General features: G+C 37.7%; 1 long non-coding RNA gene across 3 annotated transcripts in view; it reads right to left on the reverse strand.

Moving 5' to 3' along the window:
- Positions 1 to 19,335, reverse strand: part of LOC104148338 (uncharacterized) — a 280,102-nt gene that overhangs the window by 211,049 nt on the left and 49,718 nt on the right. Inside the window, exons 1-2 of one of the 3 annotated variants that reach the window (XR_011143617.1) lie at positions 18,834 to 19,101; positions 15,070 to 15,161 (exon numbers count right to left, since the gene is read on the reverse strand). The exons of the other annotated variants lie outside the window; for them this stretch is intronic. This is a non-coding gene — a long non-coding RNA (uncharacterized lncRNA). Of the gene's footprint in view, positions 1 to 15,069; positions 15,162 to 18,833; positions 19,102 to 19,335 lie in introns of those variants that run through there. 3 annotated transcript variants of the gene reach the window in all.

Here is a 19,335-nt window from a genome sequence, read left to right on the forward strand (position 1 = left end):
CCCAAGTCAACAAGCAGTGTTCTCAGCCTAAAAGGCAGCAGTATTTCATTTTAACCCTCTCCCATCCTTAACACAGCTGCTCCCATTCTTCAGCCTATTGTGTCTTCTCCGTCCTGTTCCTTTTGTTTTACGTAGATGCAGCAGTGACTACTAAGGGTCTGAACCAGCTGGGCACAGGTGGAGGTTGGGGTGACACACAAGAACTGTCAGGGAAAGGGGACTTTAATGTTTCCTATTTCCAGGGCCTGGCATAACCGTCCCCAGGGCCTCTCTTCAGAATTTTGCCAATCTCTACATAGCATAACATTAACAAAGTTTACAGAAATCATGTAAAGTTTCTAAAAGATTTCTGTTTTTAAATGTCTAGACAAGTCTGTTGAGGCAAAGAAATGACGCCAGCAAAGTAACACCAGAAAGTAATGTGACAGACTTCCTAGTGTATTTATTTTAGCATCATCAGAAACACTCCAGACTGAGCCAAATTCTATTCCATCAGACTGAATGAAAATGGATTGGATCTAGGGGCCACAACATTTTTGACCACTTATTTCCCAATATATTTCAATGATCTTTTTATTCTCTATAAAGAGGATTAAAAGGCAGAAGTAGACCGTTTCAGTGAATAATTGCTTAAGGAAATATCAAAGGCCAACGAGAAAAAGACAAAGAAGTGTGATAAAATATTTGATCCCACTCCTTTCTTATTCAAGATCAGCTATTCAGATCCATCCTTTAAATTCACATTTGCATACGTCAGTATATGTTCACATCGTATTCAAAGCACTCACAGGAACACGTTATCTTAATTTTCCTTATGGGAAACAGGTGCATAAATGATATATTTGCTGCACCAGAAAGAAGAGTCAAATATACAGAATCAGCTGCTGGGTCTGAAATTAGGCCTATCTTATGCTCCATTTCAATAATATCTGAGCACTTCCATTACTTTAATATTTGACAGTGGTCTTCACAACCTTCCTGTAAGGTATGAAATACATTTATAGCCTCTTGCACATGAGGAAGCAAGACAGAGCAATCTGCCCATAGTCACAAAGGAAGTTTGTAAAGGAAAAGAAAAGCAGACCTGAATCTTTTGCATCCCTGTGCTAGCATACTTTATCATGACCTGACCATTCAAAGTAGTCAGGTCATATGAAGGTAAACGCAACCAGACACTTTTCCAACCGGGAACATGAGTGGAAACCAAAGAGCTGAAATAATCCACATCTCTCTATGCCTTAGACTTCATGGCTCCCTGCACTAAATCTAATTTCTCTACAACTTGAATAGACTTCTGATAAAAGTTTAAATAATTAGATATTTATCCACATCTTTGGCTTTTTCAAAGGAAACTACTTTGGACACAACACAGAATGATGGTCAGAGCAGCAGAGTGAAATCTGGAATTTCAAATTATATCACTGCCTCAGGTCACAGCTCTGAGCAAGTCACTTCACCTGCTTCATACCTTCCTCTACTGTAAATGCAGGGGGAAAAAAATCAGCTTGTAAGAGACTGTGAGACCATCCAATTTAAACATATGTAAACAACCTATAACTCCTCCATTTTTTGAGGGGGTAATTTATCTGTTTATTACCAATTCAATAGTGTTCATGGATGGGTAGTAGTTTTGCAAGCCTGTTCTTTCCTATGCCCTGGGTCTCCCCCTTCCTTGGCAACTCCACATCACGATGGCTTTTCTTTCCGCTAAGAGCCTCTGCCTGGGAATCAGGAGGGCCACTGAAGCTGCAAGTCCCCTGACATGGCGCTTGACCAGCGAACGGGGAGGCCAGTTGTGACCTCTGCATAGCAATGCTTTGTGTTGACATCAGATTTTCAGGTAGACCCTGAGCTACTTGTCTAATAGGACTAGTTGCACGCTTTTGTATTTTTATCTGTTACTTTCACAGTAACAGAAATGGCAGTGAGTAGGTTTTTATGCCACTGCATAATTTCTTCATCTCAGGAAGTTAACAGTTCTCGTTTGAGGCATACTGCAAATAAGGATTCTGAGTTAAATTCCAGCTCAGTATGACTTCAGGGTTCCAGCGTCAGTCATCAATCACTTGAGCTGCACTTTCTGGGTTTATGATTTTGACAAAATCCCTTCGTTTGAATTATGGCCTTGTATTCAGCACTAGGCCAGTATTATTTATATATCATTTTTGAATACAAAGGGACACAGCATGGAAAAATTAGAACCTATGACTTAAAAGTCTAGTCCTCTCATGGCATAGGCAAACAGAACGCTCTTGACTTTAACCTATGGGTTCCACTTCATATGCGGTGTATTTTTCATACATCATGGGTTTTTATAAATTTGCACCGGAGATACTTTGCCAGCAAAATATAAGGAAAACAAATATGTCAGGGTAATGATGCCAGGACAATTCCTTATTGAAAAAAGCAGTTTATTAATACCTTATTGCTACAAGCTGGATCTTATTATCATCTTGGGTCATTTAGAATCTTATTAGGTATTCTGATGGTGGATGAATAATCCTGTGATAAATTCTTTGCCATGTCCTTCACAGTTGTCATAGCAGGATCATAAACAGCATTTATAACAATCTAGCCTGGAGGAAAAGGCTTACGATGGTCTGTTTAGCATGCAGGAAATATTCAGATCGGCTGTGTCTGGATAGATTTGAGACCCACAGGAGAGATACCAAAGTTAAATGTAGCATGGGTTTCTCTGAAGATCAGCTTTAAAAAAGGTTTGGGGTGAGGGACATGGGGACTAATGCCAATAATATGGCCACAAGCAGCCTTCTTTCAAGAAAGCCAACATGGCAGAAAAGATAGCTGCAAGTTACTTTCTTGCTGAAAAACTATATAAGGTCACTTGAACCACTACTTAAGGAGAATGGGTGAAATTATTTGCAACTGAATGGCTTGTAGTTTAGCCATCTATTTCAGTGATTATCATATGAAAAAAATAGTATGTGCATTCACATAGTGAAAAAATGTGCAGACAATAAATTGCAGAGCCATAGGATACCCTACACCTATATTGTGCACCTTCAATTCTTGCAGGCCCCAAACTGACTTTTTAATATTATTACAAAAAAAAGTAAATTAATGAGTAAAGTCAATCCTAGAAAAATAAAATTACATTGCTTTAAAATGGGTATTAAAATCACACATAGTTTATACATATAAACACAAACATCTCCCTATCACTAACTATGACAAATTACTCATGCATGTTGTCAGTCAGTGTTACTTTCTGACTTGTAAAATACAAGTTCTCCAAGTTTAAGCATAGCAACTACATCACAAATCACTTTCAGAAGTTATTTTTAAACACTAACGATGGTATAAATCAAAACTCAGTTAAAACTAATTATACAGGAACTGCCAGGAGAGTGGTATTAGGAATGGGTGGCTTATCAGAGGGGATTCTGGTGACAGATTTGAGTACAGCCACGTACACATATATAAACACTTTCTCCACAGTATGTGACGTTGCTCTCTCTGAACAAGCAACTGAGATTATGAAATGTGAACACCAAAATTTGCTTTTCTTAGAAATGGATGAATTGCCTCTTCCCATCTGAATTTAAATACACTAAATGAATGGGCTCTGCAGTTCTAGTTCCTGAAATAGAGCTTGACTGTCGAAAAGCTGGCATAAATGTTCACAGATGAGAAATGTGAAAATGGCATTCCAGAACATTCACTGCTGCAGTCATCTGGACACCTCCAGTTAGAAAAATCACCACCATAACCAGGGACTTGCTTGGCCTACAGTAACTGATTTTGCAGATCTCTGTGCACCTGCCCAATCTTACTTTCGACACGTAGCTCTGCCACGTCCAAGGACAGCATACGTGGCAGTCAAGTTAAATGGGTGCAGAAGCAATTGTGGAACCACAGCTACCATGCAAGGAACTAAGTAATGTCAGTTGCTCAGAATCTGTCCCCCACTTTAAATACAAATTGGCTATAATTCTAAGCATGCAAATACAATTTCAAAGAGAAAATGAGGGAACCTTAATCTCATCAGGTGAGCCCTGAGAGAAGAAAGGGGCTAAACTCACCAAATGAAATGTTACTTACAGCAAATATTTTTCAGACAACTACATTCTTTTATCCTCTATACTATGCCTCTTTCTCTATTTTTTGTTAGCCTGACTGCAGGCTTTTTGAGGTGGGGCATTTACATTTCTAGGAGTTCTTGGGACTTAGGGGATGTACCAGCAGAAATGAGTAATAGTTAGCATGGTAATTATGGAGATGAAGAAATCTGAGCTTCGAATTAAGCAGTGAAGTGCACAGACAGCAACCTGTAGGAAAACATACCATACAGAAACTATAGGACTTCAGGTACTATGTAAGTCTAGCTAAAAGTGGGGTACACTATTTTTTCCCCTCATTAACTTTAGTTTTTCTAGTTTGTTCTTAGCACAAACCTAGCTGGGTTGAAGCAAAGTGCACCTGTAGCACTCAGGCTGGCACAGTAGCACAACATACAAATTACAATCTAAGACACACTGCAGCCAAGATATACATTTTCACATCTCTGTACCAAAAGCAAGTAGGATTATGGGATGACACAGCTAGCTAAACAAAAGTGTCATGGCATTTTATTTTTATAATTAAATTCAGCCTATGTTCCTTCTTAAAAAGCCATTTTGTGTATTGAAAAGGAAAGTTGTTGGTATTATATTTTTTCGAGTGTGAGATTTACAATGATAATCTTCCTTAACAATTAAAAAACACACCTTAGGTACACTTTCACTGTGTACAGAACTTTAAAATGATTTACTTTTTTTTTGGTAACAAAATTCTCCTTTTTGGTGACCGTACAGCTTTAAAAATAAGTACTGCATGCGAAGATGATTCCGATCTCAGATGCCACAGATCAACACTGAACCAGACTGAAAGAAGAGCAACGTAATATGAATTCCTTTTAAGGTTTCAAGTTAACTGAAAGTCTTTGGAGGTTTAAAACTGTTAGTATCGTTCTATAAATGCACTAAATTCCTCCAGGGCAGCTTGCTTGACATAGTCACCTAAGCATATTAATTTACAGAAATCTCTCTGATATTAATACACTTAAAATTCCAGTTATTCCTAGGAGTTAGTCTTACACTAAAACTGAAATGTGAAAGAAGTAAGTACCTGCTTCGTAAGTTAAATTTTTCTTTGTCTTTAACAGACAAATTTAAAGCAGTAAAATATGCTTATCTTAAAGTAAAGATTGCCTACTGAGCACATTTATCCAGCTGTCTCAGACTGAAGCAAAACCTCAGTAATTTGCGGTCACTTCTCCCCCCTCCCCACCCACCCCAATCTTTTTCCCCATTGAAATCAATGGGACTTTTGGCACCAATCAGGCCTCACCTAAGTCATGCCAACCAATTTCATATTGATTTAATGCTGTTAGGCTTACTAGTATTAGAGCACACATGGCCCAGCAAGGCCATTAGCGCTTTATTTCATTGTGTATTTACAGTGCTCTCCAATATGCAATAGTCTAGTTTCTACAGATATTATTCAAATTAGCGTTACTTGACACACTTCATATTGTTAGCTCTTAAATTGTATCTGACATAATCTAGCTCTATAGGTCTGTTTTAACACTGAAATGATTTTAATCACTTTTTTTTCATTTATTAAAAAAAATCACCATACTATATTCAACATTTTTACCCATTGTTGAGGATCTTCATTCAGCTTGTAAAGTCTGCTAACTGAAACATTCAGATAACTTTCACAGTTACCTACAGATCGATCTGGGGAAGTTAATTTCTGATCAGCTGCTTGCCCACAGCTTCTTGAAGAAATAAAAATGCATATAAGCACTGAATGGTAAAAGGCACAGTACACTTTACTGGCAAATGCAAGATAAGGTGCATTCTGGGCACATTCACATAGAACAGAGCTTGCTTTAGTCCACAGCCAAAGATTCACAACTTGTTAACACACGTTACAGCAGCCCATACTTTTCTCAAGTAAAGCGACAACTGTGCCACAAGCTTCTTCTCTCTACCTTGCTAGTCTACCTCAATCCCAACTCCCTAGAGTATCTAATAAATTGCTACAAGGTTCAGCAACAATCACAGGAACAAAGTTTTTTTTCCATGGTCAGGCACCATCAACCCCTAGCACAGAAGTTTAATGCTATATCTGAAATGTTATGGTTAACTTTGGGAAGTTATTTTCCAATTGGTATATGCAGCAGTCTTTAACAACACCATTGCTGCAAGAAATTAACACAAAGAATCTCCAGTCAGGTATATGGAAGATACATGCATTCATGGTTAGAAGAAAGGAATTGAAATACACTTGCCAAACATGGTGGCTAAGCTGTGAGCCAAGTCCACACAATAGCTCAGGGTTTCATTTCTTTCGCTGTTGCTAAGGCCATGGATGGTGGCTTCACAGCTCAGAGTAGAGAAAGGGAGCAGTGCTGGCTCAGGGTCTGCTGCAAACAGCAGCAGCCGCTCAGGGACTCCGGCTTCCTCCTGTGGCTGCAGGCGAGGCAGTATCTGTGGTTGTTGGGTAAAGCTAGCTCAGCAGTGCCTATCCCGCTACAATCACAGCTTCAGCTGTGATTCAGTATCTTTGTGGATCTTTATCAGATTATCACATCAGTGGCGAAAATTATCACTCAGTTGTGTGAGACCTGTAGCACAACAACAGTGAAAATGAGGACAGGGTCAAATCAACTCAGCTATTCTGAAATATGCACACCAAGTAGCAAACAGCAAGAATATAGGCAACACATTTTCCGGCTGCTGTGCTTCACTGCCAAGATGCCACTGCACTTCTGTCTGTGTTATTGATGTATAGGTAGGAGCAGTCTATACAATGCAGAATATTATACACAGACACTGCATTAGGCCCCAGGCAATTCACTAGGGACAGAAAAACAGTGTCCAGATCAGCTTCCTCATCACTTTGGGCAAGAGATACACATATACAAAAGACTACCAAAAGGAAGAGTAGATTCCCAATAATTCCAAAGAGAAGAGCTTTACAGAAGTTCCCTTCTATCACCACCTTCTTCCCCATATAACCTGCCCTACAGGTTGATTCTATAACCTGTTCTTCAGTCTTAGTAAAACACTCCCACTCACTCCCCTACAAACAGAAGTATGAGTTAAGTGGTTTCCTAGGACCTAGCTAGGCTTGAAACACCTCTTTAACCCTCCTGAAGCACTGAGGCTCTGTTTCCATTAAGAGCACCTGATGTATGCAATGGCATATTTTGATATATACAAATAGAAGTGTGCCTATATATTTTTTTTCCACTGTAAGCCAGAAAGATACCAAAATGTCAGCCATCCTCTTTGGCACCTCACAGCTTATCAGCCAGTTGTCCTTTGGTATCAGAGCCTCTCAGCTGTGAATAAGTGATTGCTTCTGGTGTACAAACCGCTGATTAGATCCACTGCCTTTGCAATTCCCTGTAAGTGAATACTGCATACACTCACTAGCTGATTGTCTATTTCTTGTTAATTAGACATTTAAGCTCTAATTGGTGACAGTTGAGACAGTTCTCCACTGTTGACTTTGGAGGACTATGACCATTAACTCTACCTGTAAAACACAATTAGGTGAAAAGAGCGAGAAAGGGACAGGAGATAAGTAAAGAATTAAGATTAATAAGTCTGGGTAGCATATAAATATTGTATGGATTTTAATTCTCCTAGATTATCTTTATTTCTCAATACACGGTTCCTCCTAGCATATACAGTCATTGGTTCCCTCTGATTTCTGCTTGATTTCTATTGGTTTCCTCTAGAACATAGTTGCTTCTGGAATATAAAGTCCCTGTAAAATTAGAACCAATTACATTTTTATCCAGAGTCATTTCTGCTACAATAACAATCTGATGTATCCATGGCCCTAGAACAACTATATCTGAATTATTACATTCAGGCAAGGCAGCCAGGTAGTAGTAAATATTGTGACAGACGCATCTCCATATCTAAGTTCTGCAACATCCAATGACTAAAAGGAACTGGACATTGCTTTGGTAGCACCTAACTGATACACTGTTTAAGGCTATAGTGCCATCATTGTAATAAAATAATGTACAGACCTGACTATACTTTTTCTTTCAAAATAACATATTAAGCTTTATCGATACTGCTATTTATATAATGCGATGGAGAAAAAGCAGAATAACAAACTCTAGAATGAGAACTTAGTGACTCAATTGCAAGTCTGAACAGTACCATCAACACAGATTATGAACTACTCACACTGGCTTTAGACCCTGTAGCTAAATACTGCTGGAAAATACCTTGATCATGAAAAGCAACAGCATTATTCTTCACTGTTCAAAGCGATTTTCGTTTCTTGAACAGGATTAGACTACACAACTGCCCAGAGCTATACAAATAAATGCAGTTTGGTGCTACCTAAAATAGAAATCTGCTGAGAAAGATGTCTGAAATTGGCAATGGATACAGGCGCTGCAAATAATTGTTCTGCATAGATGGATGATGCACCAGAGACCAGCTCTTATCATAAAAACTACAATAGCAGATGCTAGTGAAATAATATTTAGCAATGACATGGACAGGCTACAAAAGTCAATGAGAGAAAAAAAATCTTCTCAAGTATATGTGTATGTTGTTAATCATAATTAAGGCAAGTGTGACAGCTTCTTGGCAACAGATGCTGAGTTCCCTTCCCTGACAAATCCTGCAGGAATACTCTCTCTTTCATTATATCAAGCCTGCAGTTCTTTATACGAATATCCTCCACTTGGAGCACTCCAAGTCATAAGGAAACTTTTGTTCTCTCAATTGCTTTTTGCTGGATAATCACATGATGACCTTCACAAAAGAAAGCAAGTTTCCCATTAATAAAGTAAAAAGAGCTTTAAAAACTAGTATTATAAACAAGCATATATATTATTATAGAGAGGAGCAGGAAGAGCAGGGACAAAAGGGATATTCACAGCATCTAAGTTAGGGAGCTACACTATCCGTATCCTCAAAGGAGAGTCAGAGCACCAAGTGGAATAGCAAAGTAGGACTACCTTAAACGCAGCAAGTGAATGATAGCCCCTCTGAATATGCATTCTTATTTGCATAATACAGAATTTATAACACAGTGAGCATCTATATATAAAGATTTCCAAGAAAGCTTGGTATTTATAGGGATACTTAATATTGACCTTTCAGTGATTTGAGGATTTCCCATTCTTCAACTACAACAAATGTTTGGGGCGGGGGGGGAGGAGTAAGCATTTTCAGAGAACATCCTTATTTCTTAAAAAAAAAAATGTTGATGACAAGGTTTTGGCCAACTCTAAGTATCTCATTCAAATGAAGTCACATGTTATCACGATTCATTAATTGATAGGGTTTTATAGGAGAAGAAAAGCAGTTAATGAAAGAGTACTGGACCATTTAAAGAACCCACTATGAATGCATGTACTAGCTAAAAAGGGTTGCACAGAAACATGGTTAACAGTCTAAAAAAACATATAAATACCAGAGACAGAAAAGTAATACCATATAGTATGTATAATTACAATACTGATAATTATATGCCAGTCATGAGGAAATTACTGTAGTAGATAAGCAAAGTGTCTGATAATAAATTTCACAGGTTTATGAAACAATCTCTTCAGGGCAGCAAATGAAAGCTTCCTCCATCATCTGAAAGATATGAAACATGGGAGAGGAAACACATTTGCAGTGTGCTATGGGGGTCAATACTGAGCTGGAAGAAAGGAGGACTGGTCTTTTACATCTCTAAACGCTATGCCATTTCGCCTAGGAATGGATTTTAAAATCAGCACCTCCGCTGACTTCTGATTTTGTTGTCTGTTCGTGGTTGTATCTCATGTTAGTGAGATCCCACAGGATTTAGCAATTAGCATGAGGAAAGCAGTATGATAATCAGAAGAAATTAATGGTTTAAAAACATAATCTTACACTTCCCCTGGGACTTGTTCCATGCAACTAGATTCTCAAGGAAAAGAAAAAAGGGGAACAGGTAATTGATTCTTATTAAGAGAATTATCTGCCACAAAATCCTATTCACACAAAAAATACTTTCATTTTAAATTAAAATGCTCTCAGAGGCAATGTGAACCTAGTCTCTGACTAGCTTTTTAAGGAAGAGAGTTTATGCTCCTTCACGCCACTCCCTTTTGCCCCTACACGGAGAGGATGAGCACAATATAGGTCTTCCTGTGCAAACAACCAGCCTCTGAAAAAGGGAGCAGGATTTGGCAGTGAAATAGCAACACCTAAGGTTCTGTCAGCAATTTCAGTAAGAGAGCTAGAGAAAAAAGCATGCACTGTACCCTCTTCTCACTTGTGCAGAGAAGCTAGAAGCTCCTGAGTCATGGATACTATCAACCTTCATTCAACTGAAGTGATACACTGTATTTAGTTATGCCCAATATTGACTTTTTATACAGTCCATGGAAAAGACTGAGTTGCAGACATTGTTCCCATAGTTAACTCCACTATTAAAAACATGTGTCTTACTACTTCTGGCTCTATTTGTTCTCTCTGTCAATAGATTGTTTGAAAATGTTTTGAAAAAAGGAGTCATGTAAGGCAGAAAAGAAAACCTTCAATAAAAGTCCAGTCTTATTTCAACAAGTGTTCAGAAGTGAGTGAGTCTCTTAGGAACTTTTCAAAAAAATTAAATAGATAGATAGAAATATTTCAACCACTTCAGCCCAAAATAATGCAATACCTACCCAGTAAGTCATGGCAGCTCTTGGTTGAAGTAAATGAAATTTTCAAGACCTCTAGCCTGAAAAGAAGTGTTTCGTATATACTATTTTGATAAGCTGGTACAGATGCTGCAATAAATCACATTTTGTTTATACAGTTTTATCTACGCAGTACAAGTGTGCATGTATCTGGCATTTTTTTCTGTGAACTTGCTCATTAGTAGCGTCTGTTCACTCAGAGCAGCCTTGCCTCAAAAATTTTCTCAGCCAAAGAACCAGGCCGCATGCAGACTTCTGTTGCTTCTTTTCTGAGACATCATAACAAAAATTAACATCATAGTGCATCTTCCCTTAACTGAACATTAGCTCGCACACTAGCAAAATAGTTTGGATGTCTATGTGAAACAGCACCACCTGGTGATTCTTGACATAATGACAGTATGCTTTTCAATAGGTACTCAGAAAGTTACATTTTTCCCTTTTCTTCCAGCCTCACAAGATAAGAAAGACTGAAAAAGAGAGAGAGAGAGAGAGAGAGAGAGAGAGAGAGAGAGAGAAATACCCTCAATGCAAGAGTTTTAGTGGAGAATTTTATATTTATACCAAATATAAAAAAAATCTAAAACTCAAGTCCCCACAATATTGCAGACAATCTTAAAAAGGCAATATTTAAAGTTAAAAAAAAAAAAGTAAATGAAAATTCTGCATACAATTGCATTAATATTGCTTTAGGACCTTCATTTTTCTAACCTTTTTCCTCTTTGACTGAAGTTTTGAAGCAGTAAGGTTAGCCATCCACTAATTTCACAAAGGATAAGGTTAAATCCAGTAAAGCATTTGAAAATATTCTTTCATATCCTCTTTGGAACACAACTGCATCCCTAGGAGCCCTGTAAAACAAGACTCCTGTCCTGTCCTTCGTGAGGTTCTATACTCCAAACTCTTCCCTCTAGTTCTTTTCCTACCTATAGAAATGCTACTTCTCTCCAGACAAGACTTCCCCCTAACTTCACACATCTCCCCCTGGCTTCTTTTCAGGGGAGAAGGGATTTCTTATTTTCAGAACATACAGCTTATGTTCTTCATAGAGCCCCTGGACAGTCACCTACTTGCAGGAGCATGCCCTTAACAGCATCTTAGTATCAGCCAGGAAAAAACAGCAGAAATACTGCACTCAGACCAATGTCAAAATGGTTCTTTTCCCCGCAGGGACAGTCTGTCTGACTACCCTGCTGGTTTCTTCATTCTGAGAGCTTAGACACAACTCTATTAGGATAAATTTTCTCACAAGATAAATTGTGTACTCAAAACGCCTCCTGAAGTTTCAAAATCCACAATTAAAAATTTCATATTCATAACAGCAAACAACAATACATCTTCCTCAGGAAAAACTACCATCTGCAGAAATTTAATCAGTACTTTATTAATACAGTGGTATTGCGGTAGCACACTCATGCCACTATCTACGTTAAAATTTGAAAATATTTGCTAGAAGAATTACTGATGGGATTATATTATATATATATATATATATTTTAAAACATACTCCACAACATGACTAGATATGTTCATGAATGATTAAAGGAGAAACCCACCTAACCCGCACAGAGGGTTAACACAAACAGTGCTGGGTTACGTTTTATAAGGCTGGACATTCCAGGCCAATGGAAGCTCATGTCAATTTTCCCTCTGAAATCTCAAATTGTGTTGATTTATTCACAGTCCATACCCTACAACAGAATTCCTGTAGAAAAGCTACTAAATGAATCAGTGTTTTTTCCTCAACAAAGTAATACCTTTTAAAATTCCAAGTATTTAAAAGGAAAGCTTGATTCCAAGAGGCAAATTTGTCAAATATCTTTTCCTGAAGTCTACTGCCATCTTTTGCATTTAGGCAAAAATACTATACAGAAAAATATTCTCCCTGGTTTTTGTTTAATTTCTGAGCACTGGCTCCTTGTATTATTTGCCTGAACTGTGCTAAGTCACCAGAAAGTTATCTATGAGCTAAATTTCTTTTACAACCATTTGATGCCAAGTGTCACAATCTGTGTGCTTGGGCATTAGACAATACGTTCTTTAAATAGCATGTTGCAGTATGTGATTATTTCTGTGCTTGGATGGAAATAAAGAAGGTGGCTTGCATAAGGTACAGCTGATGCGACTCTTCTTGCAGAAAACATAGTGACTCTGTGACCAGTTGGCAGCTTAATGCATTTTGTACCAGATGGTTATGATTATCTAATTAAGCTCATCACAAATATTAAATACTTCTGAGTTGCAGCACAGACACATTGTCTTCTTGTTTATAAAATGAATTTATGGCAGAAACATTCCAACAAGTCCAACTAGCACCTACATTAGAAATACTTGTTATTTCCTTTTATGGATTAAGGTTTAACACCAATATTAAAAAAAGAATGGCAATGAGCAGTTAAAATTACAGTCTTTGATCATCTACCACATAACTCAACATGCCTAGCTCTGTAACACGCTTCTCTAATACTATTAAATAAATATTTTCATAACCTGTAGACTGAAAGAGCGTTCAGTACTTTCTGAAACACAACTCCCTTTAAAGTACATAAAGCTTGGCACAAAAAAGAATCAGTTAAAACTGCTAGTCACATCAAAAAACCTCAGGAAACGCTTAATTTTTTCTAAATTTTCAAGTAAAATGCGGTGATGAGAAGAGGTATGGAATTTCAAAGCAGTTGGTTTACTGGTAGAGCTAAGATTTCTGAACACTGGAAAGAAAAAAAAAACAGGTTTAAAAGAAAATTGTATCCAAAACTATATAAATGAAGAGCGTCCAGCCTCAAAAATACAACATGCTGTTAGCTTCTGGTATTTCAGTATTTGTACTATTATCAAGAATTTTTCTAAGTGATGGCAACAGCAATTTTGAGAATTAAGAATTAGAAACAAATTGTCAAACATCTGCTGTTCTCCAACATTTTTTTTATTCAGCATCAAGTTTGTATTTTTATTAGGAATACTGCATTCAACTTGTAATTTTCTAATCAACTGAGACTGCAAAACACTGATTAATCTAAATGATAAGATAATTATAATAAGATCAGATGTGCCACTGATTGAAGGCAGGCAGAATCTGAAGAGAGTGATCGGTGCCTTAAAAATGGTACTCTCGGAACAACAACAAGAAACCTAAAAGGTTTTTTAATGCAAAGGTTACAACTGATTATTAAAACCTATCATATAGAGCTACTTAGAAAGACACATAGAAACAAGATTTGGGTGGCTTTTTTTGGCACACAATCTCACAATTCCTTCTGTCTAAGAAGTCTCATAGATGAATGAAAACTAATTTGGCAAAGATTTTCATCTATGTTAAAATGTTTTGCCGACTTCTCTTTTCAAATCACTCAAATGCGTTCTGTCAAGATCACCTGAAATTTCTGGGTCATTTTCTGACCTGGTAAAGGAAATTTAGTTTCTCCCAATGCAGTTTTAGGTTCTCTCAAAAGGGAAAAAAATATACATCTCAGGTAGTTTATGACTGATCTAGAAATCACAGGATTTCAATAGTTCAAAAAAAGGGGGGGGGGGAGGAGAAGGGTTTTATTAATCAATCCTGATTTAAGCTTGGCTTTCACAACTCCCAGTATTTCTCCTTATTCAGAGTGGTTAGGTTTTGTTTTGTTTTGTTTTTTAAACACTGGCCCTTTGTGGTCCAGATTCCATCTTTAAAAAAAAAAAAAAACTGAACTTTAAAATGAATATAACTCTAAGTTTTAAGAGAGCATGTTTAATCCAAAAATGTGTCCTCTGTAAACTAACATGGGGAAAAAACCTTATTAAGCAAGCTGGTATTTTGAAAATATGGGACTGAACGCTACAGCTATAAAACACAAGTCCAACGTGCTCACATTCTGCTCAGACAACGCCATCCCACATCCCGCTTGCACATGATTCTGAACATGCCTTTCTCCCTTCTGCTGCCATTTGATTCAGGCCATACGCAAGAGAAACGAATTTCACCCCACCTCTGCTTGCAGGAGCACACATTTCAATTGTTTCAGAGGAATGTTTGTAATGCAGGCACCATATCATAATAAGAATACTAGATTACAGAGTGAACTCCCTGTCTCATTTATTTATTCCTACTTTCCCCAACTAATTCCAACATAACTAATTTAAATCCCACTACCTACATTCCCCTTTTGGTTACCGAATACAATATTCATCTCCACTACCTTACCCCAAGATGCTGAGTGAGAAGTGACTGTACTGACACAGAAATGAAAAAGGAATCCCATTTACAACTACAGGATTATTTGGATTTTGGATGTTGCAACATGCATTTCGGGTTTGGGGGGGAACAGTCTTTTTTTTTTTTTTTTTTTTTTTGTGTGTGTGCAGTTTCTAGATTGAGGGATACTCACCTCAGATTCAAAGGTGTCTTATCTGAGCAGACAAACAAAAGACTGAACCAGTTTTAAGTTTAGCTTCTCTTTAGGTCATACTATATGGGAGTCTGTAAGAAATACAGAGAAATCATTTTTCTAATACGGTTGTTTCAAGCCAGTAAACGGCAGGGTGAGGATGCATTTTGTATTTGCTGCTCAAACACCTTTTAGAGACACTTTCTGACCCTGAAAGGACCAGAAGAATTTCAGTCACTGAAGTAGACCAAAACAACTATTTTCAATCTGCATAGGTCTTTTGCCTCTATAGCAAATAATTTTCAAGTTACAGATGGTTTGGAAGTCATTGAATACTTTAGACCCAAACAGATTTTATTACAAGAAAGCAATACCTTTGCATTTCCCTTCATCAGAATGACCACTGCCCATAGTGCTCATCATTGGGACCTGGAGTTCCATACTATGCTCCCTGCTCCCTCCTCCATTTTTTAAGAGCCCCTGTTATCACTATTAGAGCAACCTGTAATCAGATACAGGGTAATCATGCTAATATATATGCAACATACTGAAAATTGCCTTATGTGAAGCCTGAGTTATCTGAACTTATCCTGCCTCCCCTATAATATGAAACAATTAAAGATGTGCTGCATTAATTTCACTAATCTTTAATATTGGGATTATAACTGGAATTAAGTCCCCAAAGGGAAATTGCGAGTGTGTGTTTATCAAAAGAAGAATGACAATGATTGATCAGAAATGAAAACAGAATGTTTAGTCTATGTACTTTGTTAGTCATGAATATAACTCACAGTATTTAAAATTGTTTATCTAGAAAAACAAGATTGCCACTGGAAACAAGAAATTCCCTTAGCTTTCTTCTTTCCACTGGCAATCTGCTAACAGCAGCAAATTACATTCAAATTACACATCAACTGGTATTAGTATTAATTGTAAACTAACCTCAGTTCACTTAATTGTGGGCATAATGAAGTATTACAATTAGCCATAATATATTATTTAAATAAGAAATATCAATATTATTTAGAGCAGGTGCCAATTACAGCAGGCAGTGAAATACGCCACCAAAAAGGATTTCAATTAGAAATTCAATTTCAGCAAAGACAAAGGTCTCTGTCAGTCTAGTGAAATGGCTAACAGCACTAATGGGCGCCATCTCCACGGGGGAAGGGAGGCTGTTTGGAGCTCACCGGCATTTAGCAATATGGATTTCCAAGGACTTCTGCAGTGGTACGTTACAGACACAACCGCAGTCTTTCACAGAACAGATTTATACAGCACCATACATAGGGAAAGGAGATCACAGCGTAAAACCACTAGTTTTAAAACAGTAGTATATTGCTGTCTGATATTCTCTTTATCTAAGAATATGATAAATACATAACGTGGTTTTCTGCGGATCTGGATGCAATAACACTAAGGCTGAAACCTAGAGCGTGTTTTTTTTTTTTTTTTAAAAAAACTTTCAAGATTCAGTTCTGGTCTCTAAGCACAGTTCTCTGCAGCTTTGGGCAAAGTACAAAAAACTGAAGTTTACTTATCTACTGACATAAGTTAGTATTGAAGATGCTTAGCTCTTCTGACAAATTGATCTGTTTCACTGTTTCCATCCTCAGTTATCAGTATAAGAATATTCACTCAGAATACTCATGTCAAAGTAACTGTCAGGAAGACAGCTATGTTTTTGTCAGAGTTCGTTTGTCTTTCTAGTAAACAAATGGCACTCAGCACAGTGGTATCTGCCTAAGTGGAAGCAAGCTGAATCAATAAAGCAACTTTGCCTAATTTGTAGCAGTTAAACTTCATACTGAAGAACATTCGAGATGCCAAAATCTAAATTTCTAAGGTTTCATACACCCTCATTGCTTCACGTCTTAGTTCGCAATATTATAAAGTAAACGTAGCAACTCATGGCTACCAAAACATTCTTGCTAGAAATGCTCAGTTCGGGTTATGTTGGACCCTAAAATTGGGGTTGTCACATGAATGCTGCCAGCTACAAAACTTGGCATCAGTGATTCTTCCCCCCCCCCCCCAAGTATTTAAAAGTATTAACCAGTTCCTAACATCATGTTGCAATAATAAAAAGTAAGGACAAGATTTTGATTAGAGCTAAGAAAAGTTTGAGAGAAAAACTGCAAGCTGAAATATGCTGCAAGTATGCTTAAGTTTCAGCCACAGGCCCACAGTGACAGAACTTTTCTTGCTGTACATTAAGATAATTTCAGCACACTACAATTATGTGCCTAATTAAAATTAAGAAATTAGAACACAGTTAAAAGGAATGATATTTTGCTCACAGCTAATTTCATTAAAGTATTAATGAACAGGACTCATTTTATGGCTAGAGGGCAACTACTTTCTGCAAAGTACTTCCATGCTAGCTAATTTATTCATGCATGAAAAACAATCCAATGAGAAATGAGTGAGCCGGGAACTGCTGGTCCTAATTAAAATATTTAAAACACCATGTCTATTCTGTTCCATCTAGCCAAAGACCTAAGCTAGGAGCCAGCACGATACCAATTAACATGGAACAAGCAAACACACAACACCCACAGATACTGATTAAAGTGCATATTATTGCACCATACAATATATTGTTCTACACATATATGTAAATGTTTAATTAACCCATGTCTAAATCTCTGTAACATTCAGGAATCAATACTTTAATCCCTAAACAAGTGGCAATCAGACTGCATAGCACGTTCACTTTTATTTATCACAATGCTTTACTAGCAAACTCACTGGAGTCATCCTGCAATTCACACACTGAAGTATTTCTTAAGGGAGGGAGGGGAGGCAGGAGAGGAGGAAAAAAGAGAACAGGAAAAGATTTTCGTCTCTGTATTTCAGACAGCAATGAGATAGCCGGTTGCCAAAGGCTTGTAAATGGAACACAATGTTGGGTTAGCCTCAGGTAATACAATATTTTTCATTAATAATTGAAGGAAGAGCCTGGGACTAAACCCATTTGTCAGTCTTGGACAGCAGCAACAAAAACAAAATAAAAATGCTTCCTTTATCAACCAAAGAGCTGTTTGTGGGGAAAGAACTCAAGGGATGGTTCCCACTAGAGAAGAACTCTGTAAAGGCTCAGAGAAGTTGGAGACTTGCAAACTTAGTAGAAAGCAGGATCAGAAAAAAAAGGAAATGCTCTCAACTTTAGTTCATGCACAGATGAGAAAAATCAGAGTTCAAGACGACTTGAAAAAGCAGAAATTTGCCTCAGTTTGCACCAACATAGGTCGTATTTTTGAAAAGTTTCTATGTTTTTTTTCCCCCCGCCAGTTACTCTTCAAGCATTTCATGAGAAATCTAGCTCCCCATAGAGGATTTTTTTCCCCTTTTCTGCCTCCTTCCCCCACAACACACATACCAGTTTCTTTACTAAACGCAGCAAATGAAAAAAAATTAAATTGCCTCCCCCTGCCCTTTTTTCAGCTGATTGGGCAGACTTACTTCATCCTTCTTTAACTGAACAAGGTTTGCACCTTGCAAAGCTGATGACTGAAGCGGCAATTTAAAAAAAGACCTAGGCATCCCAGAAATCCCACTAGAGCAGCTCTTATGAAAAATTTCCCATTAACAAACCATAGAAATCAGTTAGCATAGCTGTACTCAGTCAAATTAACATGTGCTCAGTCCTCATGCACAGGCTGCAGAGTGGCAAGTTAGTAAAATTACTAACTCACGCTCACGCTCTCTAGCTCATCTCATCATCAGGATTTTGTGCCCTGGATTCGAGTCCTCACGCTTACCTGATTCAAGAGCAGATACTGAGAGCTCTAATCCTCCAGAAAGCCAAGGCAGCAGAGATGTATGGCCAGAAGAAATAGATGTGAAGAGCAAGAAAGCTCAGAGAGACAACAGAGAGGGTTTGGAAGTCAGATGAAACTGAATACAGAGGACAGTCAAAGTGAAAGACTGCAAGGTGCTTGTAGGGGGATGTATAGGCCAAGGACAACTAAAGCTAGTGGCAGAGGGAGTGAAGAGAAGCATCTGGTGGGAAAGACAGCAAATGAAGAATCTGAGAAACAGGAGAAGAACCGAGAGAGAGCAAAGAAATAAATCTGGTGGAACACTGGTATAAATCTCCTTAACCAGGAGAGTCAGGGGACGTAAGAAGTTAAGTGATACAGATGAGGCTGCCAGAACTGCTCGAAGATAAGATGAGGGGACAGGTCTGGTTATGTTCAAAGAAACGCAGACCAGAGGCATTGAGAAAAGTAAATAACAGAAACTGAAGTGCTCAGACACAGG

This window comes from Struthio camelus, chromosome 12 (genome assembly GCF_040807025.1).
Source record: "Struthio camelus isolate bStrCam1 chromosome 12, bStrCam1.hap1, whole genome shotgun sequence".
Classification (NCBI taxonomy): domain Eukaryota; kingdom Metazoa; phylum Chordata; class Aves; order Struthioniformes; family Struthionidae; genus Struthio; species Struthio camelus.